This window comes from Canis lupus, chromosome 5, assembly GCF_003254725.2.
Source record: "Canis lupus dingo isolate Sandy chromosome 5, ASM325472v2, whole genome shotgun sequence".
NCBI classification, from domain to species: domain Eukaryota; kingdom Metazoa; phylum Chordata; class Mammalia; order Carnivora; family Canidae; genus Canis; species Canis lupus.
The window spans coordinates 3,327,218-3,347,456 of NC_064247.1; the positions used below are offsets into that span (position 1 = coordinate 3,327,218).

Below are 20,239 nucleotides of genomic sequence, written 5' to 3' on the forward strand. Positions count from 1 at the left end.
GAAGGAAGGAGGGAGAGAGGAAGGAAGGAGGGAAGTGTGGGAATTGTCTTCTATGACTTACCCTGCTTATCCCTGTATTTGTTTATGCCTGTATACCTATATGTTTAACATGGCAGAGATACCATACAGCAGAACCATCAAGGAGAAGACTGAATCCCAATCCAGCAGTTATGTGATCTACATCACTTGAGTGGAAGAGGATCAGTGGTAAGTGATTCTTGGCTCTGCATGATTCCATCCATCACCACAAACAATAGCAAAGCTGCAGTTGCCTTTCCAATCCTGCTTTGAGGAGCTTAATATTTTGATGGTTGCCATGGCAAGCAAGCTTAAAACACCACTGGATGATATGAATGGCAAAAGATAATGCTTTATAATTTTCAGAGGACACTTTGAAAGGAGGATTTTGATATCTCCAGTTTTTAAAATTTATTTTTTATTTTATTTTTAAGTATGCTCCACACACAGCATGGAGCCCAACATGGGGCTTGAACTCATGACCCTGAGATCAAGACCTGAGCTGAGATCAAGAGTTAGGAGGCTTAACCAACTGAGCCACCCAGGCACCCTGGTATCTCCATTTTTTTTTTTTTTATGATGGAAAGAATTACAAGTTGAGGACCAGTAGAACTAGATGCCAGTTTCAGATCTGCCATTAAATAGCTATGTGACCCTGGGTGGTATGTCACTTAGCCTCTCTGGGCAGAGGGGTTCCTGTTCTGAAAAGTGAGAAAATAGTAATAAATGCTAACTACTGGGATGTTAGGATAGTAATAATGTAAGTTATGATCAAGCAGTTGGAATCTGGCCTTTCCTCTCTGATAACCAACTGGGAGATTTCAGACATTTCACTTAACCTTTCTGGGTCTTCATTCCTCAGTGAAAAAAATAGAAAATAAAGATGCACATTATAGACATTGTGATTGTGTGATACCAACAATAGATAAAGAAAAGCTGGTACCTCAGACCAGCAAACCACAGGGAAGAAAAATAGTTCTGATGGGCTTGCAATGTTCTTATTCGGGACCTATTGACTCTAGTTGTGACCCTACCACTCTCTAGTGGCCCTGAAGCTCCCTCTGAGTTTGCGGATGCTAAACCAAATGAGTCAGGCATTTACTGTGATCGTCACTGTAATCCTCACCTGTAGAATCTATTAGAAAGTAAAAGATAAAACATCAGCATATTTATTTTCATCGATACGTTATCTCATCTTTCTCCTTCACTCTCTGTCAGGGTTAGCCAAGATTTTGAACTCTGTATGTTTCTAAATTAAAACGTGGATCCAATTATAAATGTCTTGGAGAATGACCTTGGAATCTTACCCTATAGTAAAAAGTGCCAAGGGAACCTCACCAAAGTTTTCCTTTTGGCAGTAAGTAATAGGTGTTCCTGTCACTTTCATACCAAACGATTCACTCTTACTGGTTGTAGTTTGTGAGGGAAAAGACGACAGGCTAGAGATCCAGAATACCTACATTCAGAGAGCTGGTGTGCATGTCTAGAAACTTGGAGGACATTATTTAAGCACATAATGATATTGACACAATGGAGGCCAGATGATTGAAAAAATAATAATGAGAGTAATTATAATTATACTCGCATCTGTTATTTTGTATTGAACATTGACTGTATGCCAGGCATTGTGCTTAATGCTTTGCAATTATTATTTTCTTTAGTTCACGACAACCCTAAGAGAGAGAGACAATGCAATTCCTACTGTACAGGTTAAGAGACTGAGAGGAGGGGTAAGGAAGTTGAGTAATTTCCAACTTGGTAGATGGAGGAGGGATTCATATTCAGGCATATTTGACTCCGAAGCCGGTGCTCTTAGCCACTACCCATAAATAATATTTATTGAGTACCTATAATGTGCTCTGTCTATTATAAACATTATTTCATTTTATTGATCTCAAAATACTAAAAGCGATTAGTATTATAATATCTTTATATAATAGATGGGAAAACTAAGTCTCAGAAAGTTTAGGTAATTTACCCAAGACCACCCAACCCCTAAATAGAGGAATGAGGAGTCTATTCTGTCTCTTTGCTCCCAGATGAAATTTGAGAAAGATAGGTACAAAGGAAAAATAAATCCTGCAGTCTCCTGAGATCTAGTAATAATTCTGCTGTTAATTAGCTGGGTTGTTCTGGTTTCTCAGGGTCACTTATCCTAATTGGGCAAAAGGATTTTTTTTCAGAGGGTAACAACAGTATGTACTTTAAAAGATATTTTCTATTGTTCTTTCTACTTTTAAAATCATTGATTTATAGTGTCCTGATTTTTAAATAGGAAAGAAAAACATCCTCCATAACTAAAGAGGGAAGTATTTCTGTGTACAAACTGGGAGGTAAAAGATGGTAACAATGATTATTTAAGTACTTGCAGTGGACTAAGCATTTGCCCTAGTGTGCTGCTCATTTAAATCTCACAAAACCCAGTATAAGGTAAGTTCTTCTTATCGCTCCCATTTTATACATAAGATGTTGAGGCAAAGACAGGGTACATACATAATGTCTCCAAGATCTCTCAGACAGTAAGCAGTGGAGATGGGGCATGATTTCTGGTCGCCTATTTCATAATAAAACATTATAATATAATCTGAAATCAAAGTAGTGTATTAGCTTCATGGTGGTCAAGATGGTGCTAAATTTTATTAGCTACGCAGGACAACATTGCAGAAAGAGTTGAAGAACAGATGTTAGGCTAACCTGAATTTGAATCCGCATATTACCACCCTCACTAGGCTGCCAGTTTTACCAAATAAAAGTTCAGTCTGGTCTATTTTCTCCACCCCTTTAATAATCTCCAGTATCTGTTGAATGTATGAATTATTTGGGGGAGGGGGTGGAGCCAGCCTTACAAATATTATATTGTCTGGTCCCAAAGCCTAAGAGATTTCTGTTTCCAGAAGTACCTTGCAGAATAAATTAATATAGATCTGACCAAAGCTAAGCATTCCTGAGGCAGCAGAAACAAATGGCTTGATATTCGAAGTTAGACACACTGAATCTAACAAGGTGTGTGGCCTCTCTGAGTCTCCACTTGTTTCTCCATAAAGCTGAGATAATGTTGTCATACTTGCTTGTGAGAATTCAAAGCAATAACTGTCAAGCACCTGGCACACTGCTCGGCATAATGTAGACGTACAATAATGGGCAACTTCTCAACTGTCTTCTAAAAAAATGTCAACTGAAGCAGTAGCATCTGTAGCCTGCATGGGTCATCTCCTTTATTTATTTATTTATTTTTTTTGGTCATCTCCTTTTTTGAATCATAATATCATGTTTCTCTGTTCTAAGGAAGCACCCACTGAATACCTGGGAGAGGGCCTATGTTTCCTTCCATGAAGGAGTTTAAGATAACTTACAGCAAAAATATACTCAAGGTGAGCATGAACATCGTGTAGGAATGACATCTTACAGAGAAAAAAAAAAGGCAGTCCACAATCTGGGCATGCTCAGAATACAGTAATTTCTAATCATTCGCAACTTGTCCCCTTATGAGTGTCTCCTAAAGTTGAGGCTGTTGTTACTTTTCCACTTAGATCTTGGAGAGTGAATTTCCCAGTGGATGTAACGCGTGATGACTTGGCTCCTCAGCCTCCATTAGTATTGATGGAGCACAACAGGATGCTTAAAATAAACAGGGTCCCTTTGGCCTCCATAAATGCCTCCACACTTAGTAAATAAGTAGCATGTTTAGCTTGGAATCACAGGCATTAAATGGCTTGTTGTCAAGTTCCTACAGCCCTCCAAGGACCATTCAGAAACTTATTATTTCTCTGTCTTGGCCCTCTCGAGGCAGTGTCCTCTCTACCATATTAAGCCTGCAAGTCTATCGGTTCTCATGCTTCTGTTATGAGCATCCTCCATGTGACCTTTGCAGTTTCACTGCTATGGGTTATTAGGAGCTCCCTTCTCCCTGAATGTTCTCTCCAACATTATGTAGCTGGCACAGCCAAACAGCTGCCTTTCCTGGGCAACACTGCATGGTTTCCCCTAGCTTCAAAAGCAGACAGCTGACTTCTGCTTCTGGCCGAGATGGAGTAACAGGCAGCAGATTACCCTCCTATCTGAAACAACAGTAACTCGAGCAAGAAGAACAAAACAGGGGGCAGTGGTTTTCAAGACACTGAACATCAGACACTGAAAAATAGTGACCCCAGAGAGATGGAAAACCAAATGAGTTTAGCCCTGCAATCGTCCTAGCTGACTGCCTGCAGAGAGATCCCAGGCATAGTGCAAGGAGGGTAATCAGGCAAAGCCTAGAGGACTCCCTAAATTGACCAGCTAAGAGATCTGGGAAATGAAAGCAGAGTTCTCAGAACAGAATATCAGGGAGGAGAATACCTGCCCAGAGAGAGAACCCCAAAGATTTGTAGAGAGTTCCTTTGCATATTCAGCAGAGTAGTTAGTGCATGTGAGGGTGAAACTATCAAAGTCTGGGGAAAGAATCATGCAGAAGATTGGAGGGAACAGTATTCAGCACTCATAAAGGGTCAGGTATTGTGTCTATTCCTATCAGCCAGATGTGAGGCATTGAGTCTAGTACTCATAAACACCTTGCCTCAGTAGGGGGTCTGCCATTAAACAATGCACTGATGTCACCTGACAAATCTTAAAAGTAAAATCCAAAAGAAATTGAATTCGTAGACAAAAACTCTCCCACCAAAAACCATGTAAGCCAAAATGTCTTCATTGGTGAATTTCATCAAACATTTAAGGAAGAAATAATATTAATTATACAGAAACTCTTCCAGAAAATTAAAGTGAAGGGGAAAATTCCCAATCCATCCCATGTGTCCAGAATTATCCTGACACCAAAATTGTAAAAGGATTAAAACAAACGCAAACGATGGAATGATACCCCTCATGAACACATACACAAATCTTCTAGAACACATACACAAATCTTCTAGACAGCATTTTAGTAAGTTAAATTCAACAATATTTAAAATGGATATATCAGGGCTGTGCAAGTTTTTTTTTTTTTAATGATAGTCGCACAGAGAGAGAGAGAGAGAGAGAAAGAGAGAGAGAGGCAGAGACACAGGCAGAGGGAGAAGCAGGCTCCATGCACCGGGAGCCCGACATGGGATTCGATCCCAGATCTCCAGGATCGCGCCCTGAGCCAAAGGCAGGCGCCAAACCGCTGCACCACCCAGGGATCCCCTGCAAGTTTTATCCTAGGAAAACAAGTTTAGTTTGAGATTTTAAAAAGTCAAATCAATGTAACTCATGATATTAATAAGCTAAAATAAGAAAAGCATAATTATCCCAACAAATAAGAAGAAAAGCACTTGACAAAGTCTAATACCCATTCCTGATTAAAGGGTAAAAATATCAACTAATTAGGAAAACTTCCTCAATCTAATAAAGAGCATCTGTGAAAAACTGATAGCTTTTAGAATATATTAAAATAAAAGGAAACATGTTTCCCTTGTAAAATCAAAGACAAGGATGTGTCTTTCCATGATTTCCCTTCAACTTTGTACTGGAGGTTCTACCCAATGCAATAAGGCAAGAACAAAAAATAAAAGGCACCAAAATTGAAAAGGGAGAAGTAAAACCTATTTGCAGATGATGTAATTGCCATTATAGAATATCTGATGAAATCTATAAAAAAAGCTATTGTAACTAATGAGTGTAGAAATGTTGCAAGGCGAAATACTCTATGCAAAATCAATTGAGTTTCCATATACTATCAATAAGTGATCTGAAATTTAAATAAAAAAGATAACACCATTCAGAAAAGCATTGACAATTTAAATACTTAGGGCTAAATCTGGCAATGGATATCCAAGACCTGTACCCTAAGGATTACAAAACATAACTGAAATAAATTAAAGAAGACCTAGATAAATAGAAACAAATACTATGTCAGTCACGGACATTATTTTTGAGGTGGCAATTTTCTTAGAATTAATCCATAGACTTAATACAATCCCAACCCAAATATTGCTAGTTTTTTTTTAGTAGTAATTGACAAACTGATTTTAAAATCCACATGGTAATACAAAGTACACCAAATAACCAAAACAATTTTGAGGAAAGCGAAGTTGGAGGCTTAACATCATCTGATTTGGAGACTTGTCACAGTTACAGAAAACAAAACAGTGTAGTATTAGCAAAAGGACAGAAAAATAGATCAATGGAACAAAACAGAGTCCAGAAATTGACCCACAGTTATAAAAGCTGCCTTTTTTGTTTTTGGTTTTTTTTTTTTTTTTCCACAAAAGTGCTAAGACAACTCAATGGAGAAAAGATACAATCTTTTCTACAAACAGTGCTGAAACAATAAGATATCTATAGCTTTCAAACAAAATTCAATCCGTTCTGTGCACCATATACAAAAATAACTCAAAATGGATCAAAGACCTAAATGTAAAATCTTCTTTAAAAAAAAGCATAAGAAAAAACCTTTCTGACCTTGGGTTGGGTAATGATTTCTGAGATGTGATACCAGAACACAATCTATAAAAGAATAAAATGATACATTGGGCTTCAGTAAAATTTAAAATTTCTCCTCTTTTAAGGGCACTGTTGGGAAAATGAAAAGATAAGCCACAGACTGGGGAACAATATTTCAAATCATATATCAGCTAAAGAACTTAGATCCAGAATATATAAAGAACTTCCAAATTCAAAAATAAGAAACAAAGCAACCCAATAAAAATTGGCAACAGATTTGAACAGCCGTAATACCAAAGGACATATACAATTAGTAAATAAGCACACAAAAAGATGCTGAGCTTTATTAGTCATTGAGGACTAAAAACCACAATGAGATACCACTACCTCCTCATTAGGATGTGTTTATACTCATCTAATCATTCTAATTATTTCATAAATAGCTAACCATACACTTATTATATAATTGAGCAATTCTATTCCTACTTATTTTCTCAAGAGAAATAAAACCATTGGCCATACAAAGTCTTGTTTATTCTTACAATGAAATACTACTCAACACTCAAAAAGAATAAACTATTGATAAATGCAACATGCATAGAATCTCAAAATAATTATGTTGAGTGAAAGTCAGACAAAAGGTAATATGTACTAGGTGAAACCAAATATATAAAACTCTAGAAAATGCAAATTAATTTATGGGACAGAAAGATCGTGGTTGCATCTGTGGGGAGGGAGATAACAGGAAGGAGGGTATATGGTGACCAGACCTCAACAAAATTCACAAGTGAACAGATACATTAAAAATGATTAATTGTCAAGCTTAAATATGTACAGTTTATTGCATATCAATTATACCTCATAAAGCAGTTAAAAATAGCAAATAGTGATTGGTGGAGGAAATAGCCTGAAATGCTAAAATAAATCTTCCCATCTGTTCGTCCTATTCACCTTCGATCTAGGTTTTTCCTGAACTCTGCAAACTGACTTGCTTTGGGGAAATTTTGCTGCATTTACTACGTGAGGAACTTAGCTGTGACAGCCTTCCTCTTTGCATTACCTCTTTCCCTGTGAATCTGTTCTGTAAACAAAATTGCATCCAGTCCGGCATGATATGCAGGGTACTTCTAATAGCTTCTGTGGTGAGGTGAATTGTGTTATGTTCAAGTCCTAACCCCAAATACTTGTTTATGTGACATTATTTGGATACAGGGCCTTTTCAGAAGAAATTAAATGAAGGCATGGTGTTATGTCTTTATTGCCTTTCTACGAAATCCATATGTTGAAGTCCTAACCCCTAGGACCTCAGAGTGTGACTTCATTTAGAGATAGGGCCTATAAAGAGGTGATGAAATTAAAATGAGGTTGTTAGACTGGACCAAAATGCAATCTGATGGTATCCTAATGAGAAAAGGAGATTTAGAGACACGCAGAGATACTAGGGGCATGCTCATAGAGGAAAGGCCATGAGCACACAGCAGGAAGATGGTCATCTCGAAACCTAGGGTTTCAGAAGAAAACAGCCTCTTCACAAACCCAGGTCTTTGGTCATACTGGATTAGAACCTATCCCTACACCCAATGACTGGTATCCTCATATAGGAAAGGAGAGGAATTTCAAGAGACACACTAGAGAAGAGAGTACCATCTGAAGACAGAAGCAGATACGTGCATATGTGCATCAGCCAAGGAATAAAAAAGATCACTGGCAACCACCAGAAGGTAGCAGGAAGGTAGGAACAGAGGCCTCCTCAAAATCTCCAGAAGAAACCAAGACTCTCAGCACCTTTATTTTAGTTTTTCAGCCCCCAGAACTGTAAGAAAATAAATTTCTGTTGTGTTAAGCCACCCAGTTTGTGGTAATTTGTCATGGCCGCTGTAGAAAGCTAATGCAGCCTCTAAAAATCTTTTCTTTCTTTCAGTGCCGGAAATCAGTTTTGATATGTTGATAGGTGCAAATCACATATCCGAAAAAAGGTTAGTATCCAAAATATGTAAAGAATCCGTACAACTCAATTACAAAAAACCCTCCAGATAATCCAATTAAAAAATGGGCAGAGGATCTGAATAGACATTTCCTCTGAATAGACACGTCTTCCAAAGAAGATGTACAGATGGCCAACAGGCAGATGAAAAGATGCTCAACATCACTAATCATCAGGGAGATGCAAATCAAAACCACAATGAGGTATCATCTTACACCTGTCAGATTGGCTATTTTTTAAAAGCTAAGAAATAACAAATGTCGGCAAGGATGTGGAAGAAGGAAACCCTCAGGCATTGTTGGTGGGGATGTAAATTGGTGCAGGCACTGTGGAAAATAGTATAGAGGTCCCTCAAATAAATAAATAAATAAATAAATAAATAAATAATTAAATCTACCATAGGATTCAGCAATTCCATTCCTAGGTATCTATCTGAAGAGAAGAAAAACACAAATTCAAAAAGATATATGCATCTCTATATTCATTGCAGCATTATTTATAACAGCCAAGATATGAAGACAATCTAAGTACTCATTGATACTTGGAATACTACTTGGCCATAAAAAATAATGAAATCTTGCTCTTTGCAACAGAATGCACCTATGCACCTATGCTTTCACATAGCATTTCACTATGCTAAGTGAAATAGTTCAGAAATAAGACAAAACCCACATTGTTTCAGTTATATGTGGAATCTGAGAAACAAAACAAATAAAGAAAACAAAATAAAACCTAGATTCATAGGTACAGTGAAGATTGGTGGTGAGAGGGAGGGTGATTAGGGGAGTTAAGGGAGGGTGAAATGAGTAAGGAGGATCAGAAAGTACAAACTTCCAGTTGTAAAATATTAAGTCATAGAGATGTAAGGTACAGCATGGGGAATATAGTCAGTAATTTTATATTAAATATTTATTTATTTTTATTTATTCATGAGAGACACAGAGAGAGAGGCAGAGACACAGGCAGAGGGAGAAGCAGGCTCCCTGTGGGGAGCCTGATGCAGGACTTAATTCTGGGACCCCGAGGCCTCGACCTGAGCCAAAGGCAGATGCTCAACCACTGAGCCACCCAGGTGCCCCATTAATTTTATATTAACCTTCTGTGGCAACAAGAAGTCACTAGACATCATGGTGATCATTTTGCAACATATACAAATGTCCAATTATTATGTTTTACATCTGAAGCTAATCTAATATTTATGCTAATATAATGTTCTATTATACTTCAATAAAAAAGAAAAAGAAACTACACCTTCCTATTTCCTATTTTAGCTGGGCCTCAGCTATATGCCTACAGACTACATTTCTCTGTCTTCCTACAGTAGCTATGGTCATGTGACTAAGTTTGAGCCAATTATATATAAACAAAAGAGGAGTGCACTGTTTGCCCTAATTTTTTTTTCCTCTTTACTAACTGGGAATTGGTGAAAACTGGAACAATGGTGGAGACCAACGGTTGGAGATGACAGAGCAACTGTGTGGCCTTAGTCTACTTACTTCTGAAATGTCAGGTGAGAGAGAAATAGAATCCCATGTTGGTTTGGGAGGGTGGCCTATTCCCTAGTTAATTCCCACATATCTCATGACTATCCCTTTACCTGTCTTATGCCTCTGGTTCTTAGAAACTAGCATTCATTGTGAATTTTCCTGAGGCACCTGGCATGATTTCATATATAAAAGGATCTCACTTCTTTCTTTTATCATTAAAAACATTTACAAAGCAGGTGTGGTTCTAGTACTGCTTCAGCTTGTAAAATTAAAGACCCTGATACAGTAAATGTCAATGATCATAAATCAAGTGAAGAAGCACCACTCAGCCCACTCTGCCTGGTGTCCCGACCACGGGAAATGGCAAAGGCTGGGGAAGTTGGCCTATTGCCATATCTGCAGAACGACAAGAGCAATGTGGTGTCAAACGTGTCACGGCCATCACGGGGTGACAGTGGACAAGAGTGCACTCTGGAAGGGCAGTGCTCTATGCAGATATAAGCCATAGGCCTTACATCGATGCTACTCCTAATGGTGCCGATTTCTTCTTCCATAATGCGGCACATTTTAGTTCATTCCACAATGAGAGGAGCGGGCCTGAGTAAGACCTGGAAGCTAAAGGAGAAGTGGATATGGTTGTCTGCCTGTAGCAGGCATTTTCCCAGGGAGGAAAAAAAAAAAAAATGCTCAGAAAGAGAGAAAAGTTTTTTCAGAGACTAGTTCTCTAAAAGATAGAAAATAATGAATTGGGCCTAGGAAGTTAAAAAAAAAAAATCACTCCAGACACAATTGCTCCTGGTGGCAGGAAGTGTTAATGAGGCATTTAACATTTGGACTTCACTTAATAGCTGAGGCTAAGTTGAGACAGGCTAGGCTGAACCATGTAGATAGGAGGAGGACAATAAAGTAAATGGTTAGAAACAGAACTTTATCACAGTTAAGTGGCAACAATACCCTTTTGTGCTTAGCCGGATTGTTATCTTTTCTCTCTCTCTCTTTTCCTTGCATGTATGGCATTGTGTAGTTTATATTTAGAACATGTGCTCAACTATTTTCTATTTTGTTGCTCTAAAAATTTCCATTTCTTTATAATTATATACCCAGGGTGCAGCATGACATTCTTGTTTTCCCATACAAAGACAGACTAAATTCCTAGCCTTATACTGTCCTAAAGAGGCGTCAGTATAGCCTGGAAGTCTTATAAGTCTCAGGGGCTGGCCCTGCCTCCAGAATTTCAGATTCATTGAGTCTGGAGTGGGGCCATAAAATCTGCATTTCTTATCACTTCCTCAATGCTGTGGATGCTGCTGGTATGGGGATTACAGTTTGAGAACCTCTAGATTAGTGGATTAAGGAAAATAGGCCGAATCTTATGTTTGGGTAGATGGCGGCATCACACTGAGTATGGTGTTACGTGCTCCACTCAACAAGACATCCTGAGCATTTTCCTATGTCATTAAGTACTTTTTGGAAATAGATAGGAGTCATTGTAGAATAGTTGTATGTTGATAGGAGTCATCCAGGAAAAGGAGCCGTCTGATGATTACAAGAGAAAGAGCTGGAAATTGTCTCTGAGTTAGTGAAAGGAGATGGCCTCTGTGCACCAGTGATGGGTTAGTTCAGACTTCCTGTCTCCAATTGCCTTCCTCTCCTACTCTCTCTTTGCCTCTCCTACTTTCTCCTTGCCCCTTCATTTGTGTGAATGAGGAACATTCACACTGTTCTTGTCCAGATCACTAAGGACCTCCACATGGCCTCCAAAATTGAGTCCTCACTACACTGGACATAGCAGCATTTCACATTAATGATTATTTTTTCTTTGTAGTATACTTTTTTCCTTTAACCTTTAGGATACCATACTCTCCTATTTCTTTTTTTTTTTTAATTTTTTCCTTCTATCCCAAGGACTACCCCGTCTTAATCCCCCTTCCCAGTTCCTGTGCCTCTGCTACTCTCTCGATGGTTGAATTACTGAGGCTCACACTTTGGGTAGCTGCTCCTTTGTTTCTACGTACTGTTTTGTGAGCTCATCCAGATTTATGGTTTCAAATATAATGTACGTGCTGATGACTCCCAAATGTGTCAATCCTGAGAGACTTCTACCTTGAACTGCAGAATCATGTAACCACTGTGTGTTCAACTACTCTACTTGAATGGTTAACAGACATCTCAAAGTTGACATGTTTAACAGTGACCACTGGTCTTCCCTAACCAACATTTCCCATCAGTGTTAATGACAATGACATTTTTCCAGATGCTAGGGCCAAAAACCGTTAGAACAACTTGACTTCTGTCTTTCATTTACAGCTGTCAACTGGTCCTTTAGGAAATCCTACTGTATTTTCTTTCAAAATAAGTACCACTTCTATCTTACTGCCTCTACTGCTTTGACCACCATCCCTTTCTTGGTTTATTGAACATAGTCTTCCTGTTTGTGCTCTGGCTCCTCTGAAGTCTAAATATAATAGAGAAGAAGGAGTAATCCTCTGAGACATGTTATTTCATGCCAGTATTCTGCTCATAAATTGCCAATAGATTTCCATTCACCTAGATTAAAATCAGAAGTCTCTACAGCGGCCTACAGAACCCTGCTCTTATGTAAGTACCTTTCTTTCCTCCTCCCTGCCTTACCTCTGCCTTCATTGCCTCTCATCCTCCCAATTGCTCCACACTGGCTTCCTTATTGTTCTCAAAAACACTAGACAAGCTTCCATTTCATAGCCTTTGCAATCTCTTTTCCATCTATGGAATCCTCTTACCCCCCACCCCCAACCCCCAGAGATGTCCACAAAGCTTACTCGATCATTACCTTCATTTGTTTGTTCAAATAATACCTTCAAAGTGAGGCCAACTGCAATAATCTACTTCAATCTTTGTCACTCCTCATCACTTACTCATCTGTATTTTTCTTCTTAGCACTTACCATCTTCCAGCTTTGGCTATAATTTATTTATGTTATGCTTTTTATCTATTTTCTCTCCACAGAAATGTAAGTTCCCAAGGGCAGGGGTTTTGTTGTTTGGCTCACTGATAGATTCCCAGGGTTTAGAGCCATTTCTAAAGCATACACAGTCTCAGTAGATTTTTTTTATGAATAAATGAAACATGTGACTTCATAGTTTTCATCATATTTACTGTATATAACCATTCTTCTAAAGCTCGGCAGTTAGGTTGTTTCCACTATTTTGTTGTTTTATAGAACTGCAAAAAATAGCCTTTCATAAAAACCTTTTATTAGTTATATTTTAACCACCCTAGGATATAATCCTGTAAATGGGAACACCAAGTAAAGTGGAATAGTTTTTTAATACCTTTGTTGCATACAGCCAAACTGCTTTTTGGCTTAGATCTTTAACAGTAGTATATGAGCATACCCACTGCTAAGATAGAGAGTTAACATTTTTCTAACCCTTGCCAATTTGTGAGGCAAAAAAAGCACATCTAAGCTATAATTAATTTGAATTTCTTTGATGAAAAGCGATTAGATGTTTTTGTTATATTTCTTGATCATTAACATATTTTAACTAGCTTTTCAGTCTTTGCTTATTTTGCTATTGAAATATTTATGTTTTTCTTATTGACTTTTGAAGTTCATTACGTAGTAAAGACATCGAGATTGCTGTATTGTTAAAAATATTTGCCCACTTTAATTGTTTGCTTGTACATTTTTGTTTGACATACAGAAATATTTAATTTTAATGTTACCAAATTTATTAGTCTTTCCTCCCTTATTATGTCATTGTACTTGCACATAGACAGATCTTCTTTATCTAGTTAAATCCAAGTAGATTTACTTACATTCACTTCCAGTTTTAATGATTTTATATTTGACTTGCTGCTCTGTAGTCTAATTATAATTTATTTTGGAGTTGGGATTTATATAGATTTTTCACTATTAGAAAAATCTACACTATTTATTGAATACACCTTTCTTACCTAACTGATTTCTGAATTTGTCATATTCATGCAAATTTTTTAATATTTCGTAAGAATACTGCTGGGCATTCAATTATGTTACATATATCAATCTATTGATTCTTATGCCAGAGCCCCACAATTTAAATTACTATAGTTTTTTTCAAATTACTTCAAATAGGCAGAACGATGTGGTCTCCCATGGCCCTGGCCTGCTAAACCTGGTAAGCAGGCTTGCCCTGCCCCGTCACTCCTCATGGAACTGCCAAAGCTGGCAGGTCAGGTAGTCCACACAGGGATTCCCCTAGAACATCTAGCTCTGGTGGCTGGAGGGGTGACTATTTTGTTTCTGGGTCCCATGAAATTGAAACAATCAGAGATCATTCTTGGCAGGCTACCAGCCCCAGGAAACTGCACAGAGAACAGACTGAAACACACCCCCAGTCTTCCTGTGACCACTCCTTCAAGAATGGATAACTCTTTTACCTAATATATAAAAACAAACACTGAAGATCAAGCAAAATGAGAAAACAGAGGAATATGTCTAAGTGAAAGAACAAGGTAAAACTCTGGGGGAGGGGAAGAAAATGGAATGAAACAGAAGTAAGTACTTTATCTGATAAAGAGTCCACAGTAATGGCCATAAAGATGCTCACCAATCTCAGGAGAAGAATGAATTAACATAGAAAGAACATCAACAAAGGGATAGAAAATATAAGAAAGTACCAAACAAAAGTCACAGAGCTGGAGAATATAATAACTGAAATGAAAAATACACTGGAAGTTTCCATAGCAGACTAGATAAAGCACAGTGACCTGGACTACAGAGCAGTGGAATTCACCCAAACAGAGCAGAAAAAAGAAAAAAAAATTGTAAAAAGTGAAGCTAGCTTGAGGGACGTGTGGGACAACATCAATTAGAACAACATTCGCATTATAGATGTGACATAAATGTGATAAAAAAAGACTGTAACAAGAGCTGAAGATAAGCATTGCATAATGATAAAGGGGTCAATCCAGCAAGAAGATACAACATTTGTAAATATTTATGCACCCTACATAGAAGCACTAAATGTATAAAGCAAATATTAAGAGACATAAAGGGAAAAATGGATAGCAATACAATAATAATAGGAGATATTAATACCCAGCATACATCAAAATATAGTTCATCTAGAAAGAAAATGAATAATGAAACATCAACCTTAAACAAAACATTAGACCAGATGGACTTGACATAAATATAGAGAGAACATTCTATCCAAACCCAGAAGAATACAAATGCTTCTCAAGTGTACATGAAACATTTTCTTGATAGATCATGTGTTAGGCCACAAAATAAATATTAATAAATATAAGAAGACTGAAATCATATAAGCATCCTTTCAGGCTACAGTGGTATGAAGCAGGGAATCTCTCTCTCTCTCTCTCTCTCTCTCTCTCACACACACACACACACACACACACACACACACTGGAGAAATCACAAATATGTGGAGACTGAACAACATGCTACTGAATAACAAAGGGGTCAACATGAAATCAAAGGAGAAAACAGAAAATATCTGGAGACAAAATGAAAATGAAAACACAACATACTAAAATCTTTGGTATGTAGCAAAGGTAGTTCTAAGAGGGAAGTTCATAGCAAAACAGGCCTACTCCAAGAAACAGGAAAAAATCTCAAACAATCTAACTTTACACCTAAAAGGACTAGAAAAAGAAGAGAGAAAATGAAGCCTCAAAGTTAGTAGAAGGAAGGAAACAATAAAGATCAGAGAGGAAATAAGACTAAAAAAACAGCAGAAAAGATCAATGAAACTTAAAGCTGATTCTTTGAAAGATAAACAAAACTAATAAATCTTTAGCTAGACTCAATAAGAAAAAAAAAACAAAGATGGTTCAAGTACATAAAATCAGGAATAAAAGAGGGGAAATTATAACTGATACCAAAAAATACCCACAAAGGATTGTAAGAGACTACTTTGAATACTTACATGCCAACAAACTGGACAACCCAGGAGAAATGAATAAACTCCTAGAAACGCACAATCTTTCAAAACAGGGTCATGAAGAAATAAAAATCTAAGTATACTTATTACCAGAGAGAGTTTTAATCAGTAATTAAAACATCCCAACAAATAAAATTTCAGAACCAGATGGCTTCACTGGTGAATTTTACCAAACATTCAATATTTAGAGAATTTAATATTTAATACCTAATGCTCTTAAACTCTCTCCCAAAAAAGTTGAAGAGGAGGAAATGCTTCCAAACTCATTTTATGAGGTTAGTGGTATCCTGATACCAAAACCAGACAAGGACACCACAAAAGAAGAAAAAAATGATAGGCCAATGCAAAGGAACATAGATGCATAAATCCTCAACAAAATATTTGCAAACCAAATTCAACTATGCATTAAAATGTTCATATGCAATGGTTAAGTGGGATTTATTTCAGGGATGCAAGGATAATTCAACATTTGCAGATCTGTCAACATGATATACCACATTCACAAATGGAAGTGTAGAAGTCATATAACTATCTTCACAGGTGCAAAAAAAGAATTTGACAAAATTCAACATCCGTGTATGATGAAAACTTTCAGTGAAGCAGGAATTGAGGGAATATACCTCAACATAATAAAGGCTGTACATGGCAATCCCATGGCTAACATCATACTCAATGGCGAAAAACCAAAAGCTTTTTTTTTTCTAAGATCACAACAAAGATACACACACTAAGCATTTCTATTTAATTTAGTTTTGGAAATCCTAGCCAGAGCAATTAGGCAAGAAAAAGAAATAAAAACATTGAATTTGGAAAGAAAGAAGTAACTGTCACTATCTGTGAACTACATGATTTCTTTTATATAAATTTATTTTTTATTGGTGTTCAGTTTGTCAACATATAGAATAACACCCAGTGCTCATCCCGTCAAGTGCCCACCTCAGTGCCCGTCACCCAGTCTCCCCCACCCCCCACCCACCTCCCCTTCCACCACCCTTAGTGTCAACTACATGATTTTATGAAGAGAAAATTGTAAAGAATCCACCAAAAAACTGTTAGAACTAGTTTTGATGGAACCACAAAATTCTTGAATAGCCAAAGCAATCTTGAGAAAGAACAAAGCTGGAGGCATCATACTTCTTAATTTCAAACTGTGTTACAAAGCCATAGAATCAAAACAGTATGGCATTGACATAAAAACAGATAGAGCAATAGAACAGAATGGAAAGCCCAGAAATAAACCTGTGTATATATGACCGATTAGGCTACAACCAAGGAGGCAAGAATATACAATGGGGAAAGGACTATCTATTCAATAGATCATGCTGGGAAAACTGGACAGTCACCTAAAAAAGAATGAAACCAGAGCACTTTTTTACATCATACATAAAAATTAACTCAAGAAGGATTAGACATGAGTATTAAGACCAGAAACCATGAAACTCCTAAAAGAAAAAATAGGTGGTAAATTTCTTGACATCACTCTTGGCAATATATTTTTTAATCTGACTCCAAAGGCATTGTCAACAAAAAATAAATATATGGAAAATAATAAATTATTTTGCACCTGTGGAGATGATCATATGACTTCTACCCTTCTGTTTGTGAATGTGGTATATCATGTTGACAGTTTTGCAAATGTTGAATTATCCTTGCATCCCTGGAATAAACCTCACTTAATCATGGCACATGAACATTTTAATGCATTGTTGAATTTGGTTTGCTAATATAAACTAAAAAGCTTCTGCAGAGCAAAGGAAACCACCAACAAAATAAAAAAGGCTACCTACAGAGTGGAAGAAAGTATTTGCAAATCCTGTATCCAATAAGGGGCCAATATTCAAAATATATAAGGAACTCAAGCAACTTGATAGCTAAACTAACAAACAAATCAATCAATAAAAATTAAATTAAATGTGGACAAAGAACTCGAATAGATATTTTATCAAAGATTATATGCAAATGGCCAAAAGCACATGAAATGATGCTCAGCATCCCTAATCTCCAGGACAATGCAAATCATCATGACAGTGTGAATCAAAACTGCAATGAGATATCATCTCATACCTTTTAGAATGGCTATTATTAACAAAAAAATAGGAATTACAAAGTGTTGGGAAGGATTTGGAGCAAAGAGAACCCTTGAGCATTATTGGTGGGAATGTAAAACCTGGTGTACCAGCTTTTCCCTGGTGCAAAGCTGTGGAAAACAGCTTGGAGTCTCCTCAAAGACTTAAAAATGGAACTATCAGATAACCCAGTAATTCTACTTCTGTGTATTTATCTGAGGAAAATGAAAACACTAATTTTAAAATATATATATATACACCTTTATGTTCATTGAAGAATTGCTCACTATAGCCAAGATATAGAAGCAACCTAAATGTCCATGGTTATGTGAATAAAGAAGATGTGGTACGTGTATATATATGTGTGTATTCCATTATATATAAATATATACACATATGCATAAATATAATGGAATAATATTATGTACATACTATAATGCTATAATATGAATACTATACTTACTATACACATACATATATATATATATGTATGTGTGCGTGTGTGTGTGTATGTATATATATATATATATATATATATATATATATATATATATATATAATGGAATACTATTCAGCCATAAAAAGGAATAAAATCTTGACATGTGCAACAACATGGATGGTCCTTGAGGGTGTTACGTTACATGAAGTAAGTCAGACAAAGACAAATACCACATGATTTCCCTTATATGCAAAACCTAAAAAAACAAAGCAAATAAGCAAACAAAACAAAACAGATACAGAGAACAGATTGTTGGTTTCCAGAAACATGGGTGGGGATTAGACAAAATGGGAGAAGAGGGTCAAGAGGTACAAATTTCCAGTCATAAAATAAAGAGGTCATGGGGATGTACTAGGTAGCATGGTGACAATAGTGATACCGTAACACATGGGATGAAACTTTACATGGTGACGGGGGAAACTGGAGTTGATGTGGAGATCATTTTGCAGTGTATATAAATTTAAAATTATGTTGCACACCTAAAAACTGATGTAATGTTATATGCCAATTATACCTCAATTAAAAACATAAAATAAAACTGAAAAGGTAGCTCCCCCCACCCTCCATTCATTTTCTCTGTTGGGGTTTTCTTGGCAATGGCTAAAAATGAACATAATTCTATACCAACAAGACAAAACAAAATAATTAGTGTTTCCTTGGAATTGCCTTAAAACTAGAAAGTCTCTTAGGAAAAACTGACATCTTAATAGTATTCGGTCCTCTTGATGGAAATAATTTGTTTCTCTCTCTCTCTCTCTCTTTTTTGTTGTTGTTTGCCACTTGATTGCTTTGTGCATCTCTTATTACACACTTTTCAGACTCTATAAACACTCTTCCCTTGCTTTGGAACTTGAGGGCCCAGGGCTCTAACCCTTGGGCTTGGTCACTGAATGACCTTGGACAAGATACTTGACCTTCTAAATCTGTAAATTCATCTGTAAAATGGAATTGTACCATTATCTACTGATTTGGAGGCTTTAAAGATTAAATAGGAAAATTATGTTAAAAGCTCTTTGTGTGGAATTAAATAAGCACTCACTAAATATTGGCTTTTGAAAATAGCACATCTTTATTGGTAGCACCTTTGCTTTTTTCAAGAAAGGAGAAGAAAGTCACTGGAGAAGCAGTGGCTGATAAATTGTGGTTTCAAAGAATACACAAAATCCCAGTGAAGGAGAGAACAGATGTGATGCTGGGGCTTCTGCTTCTTCAGTAATCTTTGGATGCTTGGGTTGGGTGAAGGGTGAAAAGACAGCCCTGGTTGAGGAAGAAGGTTTTGGCTATTTACAAGCATCTGAGGGGAGGCCACAGGGACCTGTGGGAAAGGGAGCGAGGTCTTCCCTTCCAGGGTCAGCCTTGTGGGTGCGTGCCTGTGCAGTCCTACAGGACCCCAAGCTCAGAAGGCCTTGAGTTTTGTTTGTGCCCAGCTAAAATACTTAATGATTTTTTATTCAGAGGTCTACATCTTCATTCTGTCCTGGACCTGGCACCTGATGTAGCTGTCCTATCTCCATCCCTTCCATATCTTGCCTAGCCTTCCCTCCAATGGGGTGAGGACAGTCCTGTATTTGTCTTGGCCTTTATCCCCAAGGGCCCTGCTGACACATCATTAAATTAGGAAATGGAAAGACACTCAGCAGTGCCCTCGCTGTGAAGAGGAAGGAAGAGCTGGAGAATATAATTTTTCAGGAATGTGAATATTGAACATTGGTGTACAGTTAAAATATAAGTCATAAAAATATATGTCATAATTTACAAGCTAACTGTATAGTCAACTCTTTAAAAAAAAAAGATATAAAGTGAGAGAGATGGGCACGTCAGTGGCCCAATTCTTGCCCATGATCTTGAACCTGTACTTCATG

General features: G+C 37.1%; 1 protein-coding gene and 1 long non-coding RNA gene across 3 annotated transcripts in view; one reads left to right on the top strand and one right to left on the bottom strand.

Annotated features, from left to right (window-relative positions):
• The window catches only part of NTM (neurotrimin), a 940,510-nt gene that overhangs the window by 594,473 nt on the left and 325,798 nt on the right, over window positions 1-20,239 (bottom strand). The window lies entirely within an intron of this gene.
• Window positions 68-8,294, top strand: LOC112671049 (uncharacterized). The gene is made up of 3 exons (XR_003143353.3): window positions 68-207; window positions 3,304-3,389; window positions 7,377-8,294. It is a non-coding gene; the product is annotated as an uncharacterized LOC112671049 (long non-coding RNA).